At 44.1% G+C, this 16918-nt stretch overlaps 1 protein-coding gene across 1 annotated transcript in view; it reads left to right on the top strand.

Moving 5' to 3' along the window:
• The first annotated feature begins 1017 nt into the window (after window positions 1-1017).
• The window catches only part of RAD54L2 (RAD54 like 2), an 83528-nt gene continuing 67627 nt past the window's right edge, over window positions 1018-16918 (top strand). Inside the window, exon 1 of the mRNA XM_075005080.1 lies at window positions 1018-1108. The gene's annotated coding sequence lies outside the window, so the exon portion shown is untranslated. The remainder of the gene's footprint in view (window positions 1109-16918) is intronic.

The raw sequence follows: 16918 nt of genomic DNA, 5'->3' as shown, positions 1-16918 counted from the left end.
GTTTCATTCAATAACGGCACTGCTCTAAAGCAGCCCAATATACTTTTCTGGATGGCTCAATGCAAATACAATTCAGAAATGTCACCTGTCCACTGTTACAAACTACATAACAGCATTTGGATGGCACAGTTCTGGGGAGCTGCTATTGACTGGGCTATATACTCGAGAGAATGATGGACGCCTAAGTCTCAACAGGTCATGGGCACGATGTAATGATACACAGGTAGCGCACAGCAGTAAGCAGTCTGACATTACCAGGTCCAGCCCCTAGATGGAATTCAAGTGTTGTAATTCACAGTTGCTTGCTCTCAGTTCCGCACTTAGTGGGCACTGGCCCCGAACAGTGGCAGCGCGTTTCCCGTTTGTCTTGTCTCTCAGCCGGGGTCTGAGCTGACCCCTCACACTCGCTGAGTGGTGGGATCAAGTACTTGTTCAGGGCTGCGGAGCCAGCGCACGCGTGACGGGCTGGCTCGTCTTCACACAGCAAGGGTGTTCAAAACGCCACGCTCCCAGCGGAGGGGAGGCCTGTTGAACCCCCACAGGCAGCCGGCTGCCACCTCAGAGCCTGCAGCCAGATCTGCGCAGCAGGCCCCACGCCAGGCCGCGTGAACTCAAGGAGCCAGCGCCTCCGAAAAGCCAGGGAGGCGGGAGTGCTTGGCCGGTGGGCTCCAGCCTAGGGAATGCCGCTCTGCAGCGTGGGCACTGCCGGCTGGCTCCGGGCCCCATTGCTGCTGGCCCGTGGGGTGGCAAATTTGGGGGGCAGCCCTGTGGGATGGGAATCAGGGCCCCCCTCCCCACGCCTGGGACTCCAGCCCAGCCGCGCCTCCCTCAGCGCGCCTGGCGCCTGCCTCCAGGGGGCTCCCGCCCCGCGCCCTCGCTGCGGGGCCTTCGTGTCCCCCGGGACGTCGGAACCTTTCTCCTCCCCGCGGAACCTTTGCGGCGGAGGCGCCTGTTGCCGCCCGGGGGCTCCTCTGGCTGCGCTGGCCGGGGGGACGCTTAGCGAGGCGGACCCCGAGCGCGGAGCCGAGGAGGCGCGGGCGGAGCCGAGCCGCTCCCGGGGCCGGCGCCTTACCTGCCGCGGGAGGAGTCGCCGAGCCCCGCCGGGGAGGTGAGCGCTGGGCTGGGGCGGGGCGGGCGCCGGGGCACAATGGAGGCGGCGGGGGAGCCGGGCCCTAGGGGAGCGGCCCCTGGAGAGGCCCAGGCCGCGACCCCCCCCCCCCCGGGGGGCTCAGCCTGAGGCGGGAGGCAGGGGTGGGGCCGGCTGGGGCTGCCAAGCAGCGGGGGACACGCTGGCGCCTGTCGTGTGTCACCGTCCTGAGGGGGGGCGGGTCAGCCCGGACCGGGGCGGGGGGGGGGGTGTTGAGCCCCCTGGCGAGCGAGGAGCCGAGCCCCGGGCCGGGGGGCCCCGCCTGAGTTAGGAGCCACCAGAGGAGGAGGAGGCAGAACTTTTCATGTGGACCTGCAGGCTGGAGGTAAGCGGGGAAGTCGGCGGCGGCGGCGGCGGCGGCGGCGTGGAAATCAGGCCCCCCAGGCGGAGCGGCGCGGCCCCCCGCGGAGGTTATGTAAGAGTGATGTGACTGGCTGCGCTGCCGGGCGCTGCGAGCCGAGAATCGATCGGGTGGTGAAACGTTAATGGTGCTTCCTTGTTCTCCCCCTCTCCGAGCACAGGAGCCGGGGGCGGTCAATGGCAACGGAAGGTGGCAAATTCAAAAGCGAAGGAGGGAAATGCTCTGACGGACCGGGGTTTTAGGCTGGGGAACTCATTGCCACGGGGAGTTGTTGAGACTAAAAACTGAGATTCGCGAAGGGCTAGGGTGTTCACATGGATAACAAGGACGTATAATAATAAATACAGAAGGGGTAGTAAACCTCTTGCTTCAAGGTTTATGCTAGTCTCTAATTATTAGTGCTCAGGATGAGATCTAAGGTGGAGAGAGGCATCTTATCCTGTCGTTGCCCACTGTTTAGTTCTTAAATCCTTTGCAGCATCCGGTACTGATTGCTTTCAGAGGCTGATATGTGCTTAGATAGAGCTTTGGTTTGATCCAGTCTGACCATTCCTGTATGTAGAATATTTGTATAATTTGAGTCATTGTTTAGTCACATTCAATAATTGTAGTAAATAGATATTTAAAACAATAACTTGGGTTTCCTTTATTTCAATATGTTATCGATAGATGGACTGTGGGACCCTTTTGAGATATTTGTGTATAGTTTTTGAGGGTTGTTTATTATTCTGTGGTGCTCTAACTTTTTAAGTTGATTTTTCCCTTCACCAGTTCATAATTTGGTGTTTATGCTGAGTAATGTACAGTTGGTTTTCATTGATGCCCATTATATGTGGAATAGCTCAGTAGATGCTTCCATCAGTGAGACTCTTGCACGTTCCATCAGTATGTCTTCCCATGGATTTATACAGAATTTATCAGAATTGAAGATTTTGATTTTAAAAAAGTTGACATCTCTCGGTGTTGCTGTTTTTGTTGGCTTGACTGCAGATTCACTGAGCTGTCAGGGGTCTATGGTGTCAAGACTCCTTCAGCGGAAAGGATGAGAGAGTGTCTTTCTCTCCATTCATCTAAATGGGTTCATAGTTACCTTACCTATTACTATAACATTTGGGGGCTAATCTATACTTACGTGAAGATCAACATGCTGCAGTCAATTTTCCGGAGTTTGATTTTGCTGCCTCTGGTTAAGACACAGCAAAAATTGACCTCTCTGTGCTTGGCTGTCAATCCCTGTACTCCACACTATTGCATGGCATAAGGATGTTTACTTGAGACCTCCAATCCTCGGACTGTACCATGGAAGAAAGTCGATTCTGATATGTCGGTCTTAGCTACGCTAATGGCGTAGGTAGGATTGCGTACCTGAAATTGACTTTCTTCCCCGGTGTAGACTTACCCTTAGTTAACTAGTAACAGGGAGGTAGCTGTGTAAGTCTGTACTCCAACAAAACAAAACAAAACAGCAGAAATGCAGCACTTTAAAGACTAACAAAATGATTTTTTTCACCTTTTGATAGTCCTACTAGGAATAATCAGGTAATGTGCTTATTCACTGGGCTGCTCCCTGTGTCCACTAATTTGAAAGTAACTTTTCCAGGTGTATTGCTACAATTTTTGCAAAGAGTAGAATGAAGAGCTGAGCTCTCCAAGAAGAACCCAGGTGCACCAACAAGAAAAGATGTTGCTGACTAGTTATGTGATCTAAATCAACACTCACCCAGTATCCCTGTTCTCTTGGCTGGGGTGCTGCCTGTGATCGCTGAGCCTCATTCCTGAGCCGCTGAGCTTTAAAGATCCAGTGGTCCTCTGGCTCTGTTCCATCCCAAGTGTGGCTGTATTTTAGCGGTTGCTGGAATTAAAAGCAATATATATACATAAAATGTATTGTGGTTGGTGAGTAACAGTTAAAATGTTTCACTAATATTTTCTACAAATGACTATCACCCCGCTTCTTCATTGCTATGCCATAACAATGTATTCACCTGTATTCTGATGGCTTAGGTGCCATATCCTGCAAGTCTGTTTGTCTTGCGATATTTTGAGTGCCCCAAAATACATTTTGTTTCAGATACCTACTCTGCTAATTATGACTGGATCACTCAGGTAAGGGAGGAGTGGTGCTGAAACAAGTATTCCACCAGGATTTGAGCTGAAATTTAAAAACAGAAAGTTTGTTGATCACAGATGTTGTGTTGCCAGGATCCAAACCTAGCAAAACTTTATTAATTCAAACGTTAAACATGTATGTATTTTTACATAACATTTATGGGAGGCAGATCAAAGACGTTATAAGGCATTTCTTTCTAAGGCGGTTAAATTAGGCTATAATTTTAATTTTGCTGTTTTCAGATGCTTATAACTTTTTGGGAAATAATTCAGCAGGTCTGACAAGGCAGGTCTTTGCCCATGAAAGCTTATGCTCCAAAATATCTGTTAATCTATAAGGTACCACAGGACTTCTTGTTTTTGAAGATGCAGACGTAACTCGGCTACCCCGCTGTTACTCCACAGGCAAGGACGTTTTCTGTACTCACTCAAGTGTGAGTTCTGTGCAGAAATCTCAGTGAAATTCCTTTTGGGAATTCTTGAGTTAACTGTTTCAGATGTTCTATTTTGTACTGTACTAACAAAAAGAGGGGTTTAAAGGTTAAAAAAAACCCCAAAAACTTGAAGATTGTAGTAGATTTAATCCTCAGAGAGGGGAAATACCTGTAATACTTGACATTTGGTTTAGATATGAGTTGGTGTGTTTTGTGAATGTAACGAGTTTTCTGATAAATGCTTAGTAAGGTGAGGTCTTTGAAGTCATCCAATTTGTACATATTTTGAGTTCACGTTCAGATAAATGAGTCTTGCTTCTCATGTGTATTCAGATGATGTCTCCAGTTACGTAGTTATTAAAGTAAATGAGTTCATGGGGTGCATAAAAGTATTTACCTTAAACATATATATTTGAAGAAATTTGATACTAAAAATTCTGGGATCTAATTTGAAACCATGAATGAGAATTTTAAGAGTTCTTAAAAGCATCGATAATAATGTTAATGTTTCTCAGTAGGCCTAGCAAACTAGAGAAAGTTATGGAATTTCTGTAAACTGAGAAGGGAAGATGGGTGGGTAAAGTTTCAGTTTATGTTTAGAAAAAGGGGCAGACTTAGGGGATATCTACACTACCAACCAAAGTCAACCTAAATTAAGTAATTTGACAGCCATCACAGTAATTATTCTTGCTGTGAAATTGACAAGACAGCCAATGTGAGGGGCAGAGTATCTACACATAAAGGCCCGTGTCGGTATAAATCTGGATCTGTGGATAGAAATTGTTTTTTGTGGAATGACAGAGCTAAGAACATAAGAATGGCCATACTGGGTCAGACCAAAGGTCCATCCAGCCCAGTATCGCATCTGCCGACGGTGGCCAATGCCAGGTGCCCCAGAGAAGGAGAACAGAAGACAAAGATCAAGTGATTTATCTCCTGCCATCCATCTCCTGCCCTTGTACTGAAGGCTAGGGCACCATACTTTACCCCTGGCTAATAGCCATTTATGGACCTAACCTGCAAAAATTTACTGAGCTCTTTTTTAAACCCGAATAGAGTCCTGGCCTTCACAGCCTCCTCCAGCAAGGAGTTCCACAGGTTGACTGTGCGCTGTGTGAAGAAAAATTTCCTTTTATTAGTTTTGAACCTACTACCCATTAATTTCATTTGGTGTCCTCTAGTTCTTGTATTATGGGAACAAGTAAATAACTTTCCAATATTCACTTTCTCCACACCATTCATGATTTTATGTACCTCTATCATATCGCCCCTCAGTCTCCTCTTTTCTGGACTGAAAAGTTCCAGTCTCTCTAGCCTCTCCACATATGGGACCCTTTCCAAACCCTTAATCATTTTAGTTGCCCTTTTCTGAACTTTTTCTAATGCCAATATATCTTTTTTGAGGTGAGGAGACCACATCTGCACGCAGTACTCAAGATGTGGGCGTACCATAGTTTTATATAGGGGAAGTATGATATCTTTTGTCTTATTTTCTATCTCTTTTTTAATAATTCCTAACATCCTATTTGCTTTACTAACTGCCTCTGCACACTGCGTGGATGTCTTCAGAGAACTATCCACAATAACTCCAAGATCCCTTTCCTGATCTGTCGTAGCTAAATTTGACCCCATCATGTTGTACGTGTAATTTGGGTTATTTTTTCCAATGTGCATTACCTTACACTTACCCACATTCAATTTCATTTGCCATTTTGCTGCCCAATCACTCAGTTCGCTGAGATCTTTTTGTAGTTCTTCACGATCCCTTTTGGTTTTGACTGTCCTGAACAACTTGGTGTCATCTGCAAACTTTGCCACCTCACTGCTGACCTCATTTTCTAGATCATTGATGAACAAGTTGAACAGGATCGGTCCCAGGACTGACCCCTGGGGAGCACCACTAGTTACCCCCCTCCATTGTGAAAATTTACCATTTATTCCAAGGCTTTGTTTTCTGTCTTTTAACCAATTCCCGACCCATGAAAGGATCTGTCCTCCTATCCCATGACCGCCTAATTTACATAAAAGCCTTTGGTGTGGGACCGTGTCAAAGGCTTTCTGGAAATCTAGGTATGTTATGTCCACTGGGTGCCCCTTGTCCGCATGTTTATTAACCCCTTCAAAGAATTCTAATAGATTAGTTAGACACGACTTCCCTCTGCAGAAACCATGCTGACTTTTGCCCAACAATTCGCGCTCTTCTACGTGCCTTGCAATTTTATTCTTTACTATTGTTTCTACTAATTTGCCTGGTACTGATGTTAGACTTATCGATCTCTAATTGCCAGGGTCTCCTCTAGAGCCTTTTTTAAATATTGGCATTATATTGGCTGTCTTCCAGTCATTGGGTACCGAAGTGGATTTAAAGAATAGGTTACAAACCACTGTTAATAACTCCGCAATTTCACATTTGAGTTCTTTCAGAACCCTTGGGTAAATACTGTCTGGTCCTGGAGACTTGTTACTCTTCAGCTTATCAATTAACTCCAAAACCTCCTCTAATGTCATTTCAATCTGGGAGAGTTCCTCAGATTTGTCACCTAAAAAGGCTGGCTCAGATTTAGGAACCTCTGTAACATCCTCAGCTGTGAAGACTGAAGCAAAGAAATCATTTAATCGCTCCGCAATGGCACTGTCTTCCTTGATCGCTCCTTTTATATCTTTATCGTCCAAGGGCCCCACTGCTTTTTTAGCGGGCTTCCTGCTTCTAATGTATTTAAAAAACATTTTACTATCGTTTTTTGAATTTTTGGCTAGCTGTTCCTCAAAATCTTTTTTGGCTTTTCTTACTACGTTATGACACTTAATTTGGGAGTGTTTATGTCCCTTTCTATTTTCCTCACTAGGATTTGACTTCCACTTTTTAAAAGCTGCCCTTTTCTCTCTGTGCCTTTTTAACATGGCTGTTAAGCCATGGTGGTTCTTTGTTAGGTCTCTTACTGTGTTTTTTTATTTGGGGTATACATTTAAGTTGGGCCTCTAGTATGGTGTCTTTAAACAGTTTCCATGCAGCTTCCAGGGATTTTAGTTTAGTTACTCTGCCTTTCAGTGTCTGTTTAACTAGCTTCCTCATTTTAGTGTAATTCCCCTTTTTGAAATTAAATGCCAGAGTGTTTGACCGCTGCGGTGTTCTTCCCAACACAGGAATATTAAAAGTTATTATATTGTGGTCACTATTTCCAAGCGGTCCAGTAACAGTTACCTCTTGGACCAGATCCTGCGTTCCAGTCAAGACTAGATCGAGAATTGACAATCCCCTTGTGGGTTCCTGTACTAGCTGCTCCAAGAAGCAGTCACTTAAGGCATCAAGAAATTTAATCTCTGAATCCCGTCCTGAGGTGACATGCACCCAATCAATATGGGGATAATTGAAATCTCCTATTATTACTGTGTTTTTTATTTTGATAGCCTCTCTAATCTCCCTTAACATTTCAGCATCACTATCACTGTCCTGGTTGGGTGGTCGGTAATATATTCCTAATGCCATATTCATATTAGAGGAATGAATTGTTATCCATAATGATTCTATGGAACATTTTGATTCCTTTAGGATTTTTGTTTCATTTGATTCTATGTTATCCTTCATATATAGTACCACTCCGCCACCCGCACGACCTGTTCTGTCTTTCCGATATAATTTATATCCCGGTATGATAGTGTCCCACTGTTTGTCCTCATTCCACCGTGTTTATGTGATGCCTATTATGTCAACTTCCTCCTTTGATATGAGGTACTCCAGTTCACCCATCTTATTAGACAGACTCCTGGCATTTGTGTAAAAGCGCTTTAAAAAACTACCACTATTTATATGTCCGCCTTTCACAGATGCCTTGGATTTTTTTATATGCAATTGTTTCACATCTGATCTTGCCCATATATTATTTCCCACGTTCCCTATCTGACTAACCTCTAGGGAATCCCTATCTATGGAGCCTCGTGTAAGAGAAGTCTCTGTCCGATCCACGTGCTCCCCCGCACCAATCGGCTTTCCCCCACCTCTTAGTTTAAAAACTGCTCTATGACCTTTTTAATGTTTAATGCCAGCAGTCTGGATCCACCTTGATTTAGGTGGAGCCCATCATTTCTGTATAGGCTCCCCCTACCCCAAAAGTGTCCCCAGTTCCTAATAAATCTAAACCCCTCTTCCCTACACCATAGTCTCATCCACGCATTGAGACTCTGAAGTTCTGCCTGTCTATCTGGCCCTTCGCGTGGAACTGGAAGCATTTCAGAGAATGCCACCATAGATGTTCTGGATTTCAGTCTCTTTCCTAGTAACCTAAATTTGGCCTCCAGAACATCTCTTCTACCCTTCCCTATGTCATTGGTACCGACATGTACCACGACCACCAGCTCCTCCCCAGCACTGCCCATAAGTCTGTCTAGATGCCTCGAGAGATCCGCAACCTTTGCACCAGGCAGGCAAGTCACCATACGGTTCTCCCGGTCATCACAAACCCAACTATCTATATTTCTAATGATCGAATCCCCCACTACTAAAACCTGCTTCTTCCTAACAGCTGGCGCTCCCTCCCCCGGAGAAGTATCCTCGGCACGAGAGGATACCACAGCACCCTCTGGAAGGAGGGTCCCAACTATGGGATGTTTTCCCTCTGCTCCCATTGACTGTTCTCCTTCCCTGAGCCTTTCATCCTCCGTAACAGCATCAGGACTGTCAGATTGGAGGTGGGACAGCCCTACTATGTCCCGGAAAGTCTCATCAACAAACACCTCCGCCTTCCTTAGCTCCTCCAGTTCAGCCACCCTGGCCTCCAAAGCATGCACTCGGTCTCTGAGGGCCAGGAGCTCCTTGCATCGAGCGCGCACATACGCCACCCGCCCACAGGGTAGGTAGTCATACATGTTGCACTCGACACAATAAACAGGATAGCTCCCACTCTGCTGCTGGGCTTCTGCCTCCATTTCCTACTCTAATTATATATGAGGGTTTAATTAAATGTTTCAGATAGAGGTTGTTATAAAGGATTTAAGTTTAAGGGCAATAGAAGTCACTGGCTCCCTCCAAGCTCCCCCTCTAAACTCCCCTCTCAAAACTCCCTCCTCTGAGCTCTCCTGGAAACCATAGCAGTGAAGGGAGCACAATGTGGTGCTGCCACACCAGCAGCCTGTGCCAGCAGGTCTCTGGCACAGCTACACTGCCCCAACCCCACCTCCATCTTTTCCATGCAGCTGTCTGTGTCTCTGGTCTGGGGATATGTGTGCTGCGTGAACATTAGAGTGTGACTGGGGACAACTGCTGGTTAGCATAGTGCCTGCCCTAGTGGGCAGTGTTGGGGGTGGTACAGCCCCACTGGTGGAGCTGGCAGTGTAGGGTGCAGGCTTCTTGGATCGGTGGCCCCACTTCCTGTTCTTTTCACTGATGTGGGTCCTGGAGTGTTATGTGGTTCCATGCCTACCAATTTCTATCTGGATGCAGAAATCTGCAGATAAAAATTTGTATCTGTGGAGGGCTCTATCTACTCAGACCTGGTGTTGCCCTAACTACGCAGACATATACCTAAGTCCTCTTGTGGAGGAGAAGGTATTTGACGATGTGCCGACCTACTCCGGGTCCCGTGGGTGCGCGTGGGGTGTGATACAGCGGGGGGAGTCGGGTGGCCCAGGACCAACCACCCCACCTTTATAGCAGCCTGATATAGTGTAGCAGCAATATGTGATTTAGTGTATTTACTTTAAAACCTAGGTTTCCACAGTATTATGAGTACCAGAAACAATAACACTCCGATTGTGAACACCACAATGCCCTGTGGCTGTTCTAAGTCCCAATAATTCTCTATACAGACCCAGCTAGACCAGCTAGTGGTATTTACCAATAGTGATTTATTTATTTATTTGTAACTACAATTACTTAACACTTGTTATATATATATATATATATATATATATATATATATATAGATAGTTATTTATTTGGCATAAGCTAAATACTAGGTTATATATAACTATATATAATTACATGTGACTTACCAATAACATCCAATGCTCCCACATCTCACCAATAACTACGTTACAGCAGCCCTTCAAGTCAGAGATACGGCTTGGTTGGGACCTTTCGTGGTGGTGACGTCCGGGTGATCAGGCCGGGGTCTGCTGTCTGGACTGGAAGTTGCTAGCCTCCGCCTTGTGTCCAGGAGCCCACACCCTTATTCCTGTTAAATCACCTTTTATACTGTTTCTTACTTGGGGGTTCGATACCTGGCCAATTAAAGCGTTTGTTACCTAATTTGGGCTTTCTATCCTCCCGGCCTGTTAGAACATGTTACAAGATTTCCTCTGTCCTTGGTCTTTTTCTGAACCTCCCCTGAGACCCTCTGATGTTGTACAACCAAGATGTTCTCTTTGGGGGGGCTTCCAGCTACTAGCCCCAGCTGTTCTCTTTGGGGGCTTACTATCTGCTTGTCAGGATGTTCTCTTTGGGGACTCTCCAACTACTTGTCAACTTTCTGATTTCTTTCTCCTGGCCTGACTTCAGACCTTCCCGCCGCTGTATGATAGCATTCCAAGATGGAGTGTATGGTCATTCTGCCTTGCGAGTGAGGCCCGGCCACCAGGTGCTCGTGCTCCCACAGTATTATGTCAGCATAGTAGGACACTTACATTGGTGGGAGCAAGACTGTAAGGTAGACACTCACATAATGAGGTTGACAGAAGCTGCCTTATGTGGACCTAACCATGTAGTGTAAACAAGGCCTTAGAAAGCAGAATCAACTGCCATTCAGTATTGCCTTTAAGCTGAGCACTTGGGCACCTGCCCAGGAGAAGTTCAGGTGCCACTCAGCTGATTAGCAGAGCTCCCTCTGCTGGCAACCTGTCTCTCTATTGGTGGCGCACATCTGCACATGCCTTGGTACAGATGATAAAATTTATTCCAACCACGAATGGAAAAATATTAGAGGGAAAACTGCAGCCATTGCATGTTGTAGAGAAGGAAGTAGGTAGAATGGTGGATGTTTGTGTAGGGGTGGGTGGCCTGGTGCTGGGTTAGGAGGGAGCTGACTTGTTGGAAAACTTTGGAAAGCAGGTGGGATATCAAAGAACATGGTTGTTTTTTAGTCTTTGGTTTTGGATTTGGTAGGTGGTGCTTTCTCATCCTAACACAAAAACTGTTGATCAGTACTGTGTATGGGCATGTAGCATTTACTGACTATTAAATGCTGTTGAAAGAATGTATTTGATTCATTAAATTGAAGGAAGTGTTAGGAAACAAGCAATTGAATGAACTGAAATTATGAAAAGACTTTCTAAAGTAAAATGTAATTATTAGGCAGAAAATTAGTACGGATTTGTGCTCATCTCAAAAAGTGCAGAAAACGGTTTCTTTAACTCTTCCAGATCAAACGCGCCATTGAATGCAATTTTGTTTATTAAAGTTGAAGACCAGAACATTGATGAATTTAATACTATAACTGAGCCATATTCAATGCCTGTGATGTCACTGCAATGTTACTGTGATAATTCAAACCCTGTTTAGGATCTTATAGCTCTCAACTATTGAGTATCTACTTCAGGACCAGTCTCTGTGTGACTCTGATGCCTCAGTGTGAGAGATTAATTGGCAATAATGCTATTAAAATAACTGAACTTGAAGAGAATGTTGCATTCTTTTTATGAAGTCACTTTCACTGTTTTCTAAAATGAGTAATACATGGAAGCGATTAAGGCATTTTGTCTTGGACATGTACTTTTGCTGTAGGCTTAAACTTTCAGATCCATCACTGTCTGCTGCAAATGAAGAAATAGATGAAAAGGTAAAAGAACCAGAGGAATCAACATCGATGTTAAAAGAGGATGATAGGTGAAACATGAGAAAGGATTGACTCTCCAGTGGTGGCAAGTGTCCAGGAAGGGACTGTTTGTTCTACATAAACTGTTGCATAAGTGTGTGCAAATGGCAGAAGATGCCCTGAAGAATGTAGAGAAAATTGTGACAAAAAGGTCTTTGCTGGTTGCTCAGAAATGAGGCAATGAGAGCATTTCTTAAGAGTACTCATTCTATGTTTTGTGTTCGTTCCAGTTTGTAAAACTTGGAGAGGGAAAAAAAGGAACATCTACTACAGCTCTAAAGAATTGTGATGGAAATTCAAAATTTCTTCTGCAGTTACCATCAAACCCTTGGCTGGCTGAAAGTAGGAGAACTCATGCCTGTAGTTCACAGTACGCTTAGTTGAATTTACGGGAAGGCTGTGGTCTGGTTTATGCCAATCAAATTGTAATGGCATAACTGTATCAGAAGGGACAGGATTCTTTTCCTTCATCATCATCAGCTGTGGGCTAAGCACCCATTGGTGTCTGATTCCTCCCTCACTATTTTCTTCCATCTTTCCTTGTCCAGTGCGGAGTGGCTTAGTTTCTGCAGACTAGCTCCACACCAATCTACTATATCATCTACCCCTTCTCTGTAGGGTCTTCCTCTCATATTCAAACCATGCATTATGGTGAATACCAGAGTCTTAACTTTTCGTTCATCATTGATTCTGCAGATATGCCCGGATAGCTGTAACTTCTGTTGTATAACCTTCTGCAGTAGGTTCTCTTTCATCTGTATCTTCCTACATGACTCCTCATTGGTGATCTTGTGCAGCCATCCTATTCTCAGGATCTTTTTATAACCACTCTTCTTGAATGCCAATATCCTTCTCTTTGAATCTTTCATTAACACACATCTCTTGCATCTGTACAACATGCTGCTGAATACACATGTTTTCAAGACGTTCAGCTTTGTTCTTAAGCTAATTGCTTTGCTTTTCCCGATCTTATCCATCACCTTCAAATGTGCTTTTGCTATTGTTGTTGTAGTCGCTATTTCCTTACAGTCTAGATCAGCTGTCATGTTTCTCCCTAGATAAGTGAACTTTTCTACATTTTCTAGTTTGATCCCATCTGCACTGATCTTCCTTCCTATTTCCTTATCTCTAAATGCCATTGTTTTCGTTTTGTCGATGTTCATAATCTTTTCCTTGCCCATATGATTATGCTCATAAACAGCTGTAGCGTAGACACAGTTATGGTTTATTTCATTTCCTAAATGGGAATAAGCTAAACTGGTGTAAGGGCTTCTTTTGTTTGAGTCTAATTGTATCTATTCTAGGATTTATTTTTGTCACGTTAATTATGCAGAATTAAAAAAGCAAAATGTAGACAATTGTATCATAATACCTGAAATATATCGAAACTTGCATTGAACAGGAGGAGAACTTTGATCAGGACATAAAATACAAAGCACAATACATGCTTTACATAACAAGGGAATCTAAAAGGCAGTACTGAACTTTTAAAAGAAATAGGAGCTTTTGTAATGATTTGACAGATTATAGACAGATAATAGTACTGTCACACTCTCTGTGGAATCTGGCTCGATCTAGTTAATAAAACACTGGAACTGCATAAGAACATATACTACAGAACCTTTCTGTTACTTAGTCATTATAACAGCTCCCAAATACACAGAGAACTCAAATTTAAGTCCAGTGCAGAGATGAAACATGGCTGAGGTAACATCATCCTGAGTTTCTTTTTCATTCTGGCATTTAAAATTAAAGATCCAACCTTTTATCCAATTTCAACTTGTGAAGATAGTCACATTCCATCAAAATGGTGAGAAACGGTAACAGTGATATGACAGTTAATTTTATCAAATTTTTTAAAAAGACCTACAATCCAGACCAGCATCTTGGCCCCAAGTAAGCATATTGCTGGTGCATTTGCGCTGGGTTAGTGCACGTTGAAATAGGCTATCTGCTGAAAATGTGGTTAAGTTGGTAAAAGTGTATTTGTATCTGTCTTATCCCACTTTCCAAAGCCAGGACTTGGAGCTGGATCAGCCCATATGGGCTGTCTAGCAGAGCCCAGGATAAATGACTAGAGTCAGGCTGTTACATACCACTGAATCAAACCAGAGAACAGGACGAATTTCACTTTTAGCACCTGTCTGTTTTGTGTGGAAAGAAGTGTTGTGTTCTTACAGAGAGCTTCAGTTTGAGAGAGACACATGCTAGAAGCCTCCTGCAGCCAGTGATAAAATGTTGTTGAACTTTTTAAAGGTTTCAGATGTTTTTCAGACACACAAGCCATTGCACCTAACATACAGTAGCTCTATTTTGGACCTCTTCCAGTGGGATAAAAATGAGCTAGTCACTGGACTGGATGTTGGCGGTTGTCTCGGGACCACTGAGCATGACCTCATTATCTTCAGTATGGGCAAACGTAAAGCAGTTCCAACAAGTAATGTGTATATACAATATATTCCTGATCATCCAGATAGCATGGGGGGAAGACACAGATTATGTTTGGATAATCGGGAGCTTGTGTAATAAAGGGGGATCAGAGTCAGTAGTATTCAGCAGCTGGGTGAGGATTCATTTTCCTTCTTGTGCCTTGTCCTCCTCACAGTCCTAGCTGTTGGGGTCTCTGCTCTACTTGCTGTACCTCTTCATTACCTAAATCCCTCTCTTGCCCTCTGCAGCATGTATCGTGTTGGGGAATGAGGAGGGTATTCAGATAGTGTGACAGTTTGAATAATAGGGTTTCAGACAAATGGGCATATACTGTACTTGGTGCTTCAAAAGGCTAGTTTACCAAAGCAGAGGAAAATTGTGAGTGAAATGGTTGCGGGGGGAAGGGGGGAATATTAGGCAGAAAAATTAAAATGAAAATTGGAGGATTTTTTTTTTTTGCCCCAAAAACGACTACACAATCAAGAAAAAGGATATCTTTGGCCCAACCCCCCCCACCCAAAAAAAAAATCCGTTTACAGGTGATGTGAGGGCAGCAATGAGAAATAAAAAGCAATATTTATCAATGGGGGCAGTAGATAGCAGTCAATATCAACTAGAAATTATGAAGTGTAGAAAATGTATAAGGGAAGCTAAAGACATGAGGCAACTAATCCATGACAAGCAATCCTAGCAATGGTGGTATTATATGGAAATAATAAAATTGTTAGAGTGTATAAAAATCAGAAGGGTTTGTAGCCAGACAGCCAGCCCCCTCTCAGACCAGCATTGCTGGGAACACAAGGGAGCCAAAACAACAGGGCACTTAACATAAATTCCAGCACAGCCTTTGAAGCTGTGAGAAGCACAGGTGTGCTGCTACAATGGGCCTCTGGGAACATATACAACGATTAGGCTCACAGCAGACAGAGAAGCTGTGACAGACATGGCTCTTAGCCCCTACTAAATAACGTGATGCACACACCCCAACATCCTAGGTGGGAAAATATTTACCCTAATAAAAGGAATGTCCAGTAGTCGAAACTTATTGTTTCTCTCCCTTGCAAGTGTAAACTACTCTTGCGAGAGCTGGCGTCACCCAGACAGACCAGCCCCAATTTGGCATAAGAAAGGAGAAAGAGAATAGAGGAGTAGAGAGGTATAAGTATGGGACCTACAGCACCATGATTTTTGAGTGCTTTTCACTATCTATCTGCTGGTCAGATAAGTGACAGCCTCCCAAGGCTTCTGCAGCTAAAAGGGTCCCTAAGCCTTGTCCCTTATTCGTCTTTCCGCGGAATTGAGTGACCGATCCTGGCTTGGCACCGCTGGAATCGAGAGATGCAAGGAGGGTAAGAAGCACCCACACCTGATCTCCTATCTTTAGCGTACACATATTTTGAAATAGAGCTCTATTCTTTGTTTTCTTTCTTTGGGATAGTGGCTTCAGTTTTGTAACTTGTTTGTGTGTGTAACATCTATACATTTAAATAAGTAGGCACTAGCAATTTTGTAACCACATGATTAAAATCTAGTTTAATAAATTTTGGGTAACCGTTTGTGCATAAGCCTGACTTGTTTCTCTGGTTTACTGCAAAGCAGCCAACACAATTAAAGAACCTCAGCCGTTTTGGCTATAAAGCCTGGCCATTAGGTGAGAGTACTAAGAGCCTAGCGTTGAGTTGTGCCGCCTCCACGGGGCAAACTCTTGGGGCGCCTGTCAGTCAATCCTGACTGCCCACTGCGAAGGGGCTCTGAGCTCTAGCAGTTAAAGTCACGGGTGTGGAAAGGCTCTTAGTGCTGCCATTGGGGCACCTGTCAGTCAGTGTTGACTGCCCGCCGCGAAGGGACAGTGCCTCCTAGCGGTTAAAGTCACGGATGGTATAAAACGGGCATAGCTGGCACCTCACCAAACATCCTTGGCCATCGGCTAACAGGGTTGAATATCTATTTCTCTTCTGTATTTGGAAGGCTGCTGTGCAATATAACATGAGGCTGGTGACACAATTTCAAGTCCATTAGTAACTAAGGAGTCCAAGTAACATCTAATATATGTAGGCATTTTAAAATCAGGAGGCCCAGATAACTTGCACTGAAGAGTCCTAAAATAGTTGGCTGGGGAGCTCTCTGTATTAACTTGTGTTAATTTATAATATATCTTGGAATATTGTGGAAATTCCAGAAGACTGGGAGAACACTAAAATTGTGCCAATATTCCAAAGAGGTAAGCAGGGTAACCCAGCTATCTAAAGGCTTGTGAGCCTGACATCAATCTGAGTTAAAATAATGGAGTGGCTGATATGAGAAAAGGGGTTCAAGGTTAGGAATACAATTAATAAGTCAACATGATTTTATGGAAAATAAGTCTTGTCAAACTTGACTTCATTCAATGAGATTACAGGTTTGGTTGCTAAATGTAACTATGTAAATGTAATAGACTTTTAGGGTGCAACATTTTGATTAATTTGTATTATACCGTATTAAAGCACACATGAAATGGATTAAGAGCTGGCTAATTGACAGGTCTCAAAAAGAGTTGTCAATAAGGAATTGTCACTGAATTGAGGGAGGGGTTCTTGACAGGTTCTACAAAGATAAGTATTAGGCATGATTCTGTGCAATATTTTGAACAGTG

Source organism: Carettochelys insculpta, chromosome 11 (genome assembly GCF_033958435.1).
Source record: "Carettochelys insculpta isolate YL-2023 chromosome 11, ASM3395843v1, whole genome shotgun sequence".
Classification (NCBI taxonomy): domain Eukaryota; kingdom Metazoa; phylum Chordata; order Testudines; family Carettochelyidae; genus Carettochelys; species Carettochelys insculpta.
The sequence above is the reverse complement of the archived record's forward strand: the minus strand, read 5'-3'. Positions and strand labels throughout refer to the sequence as shown.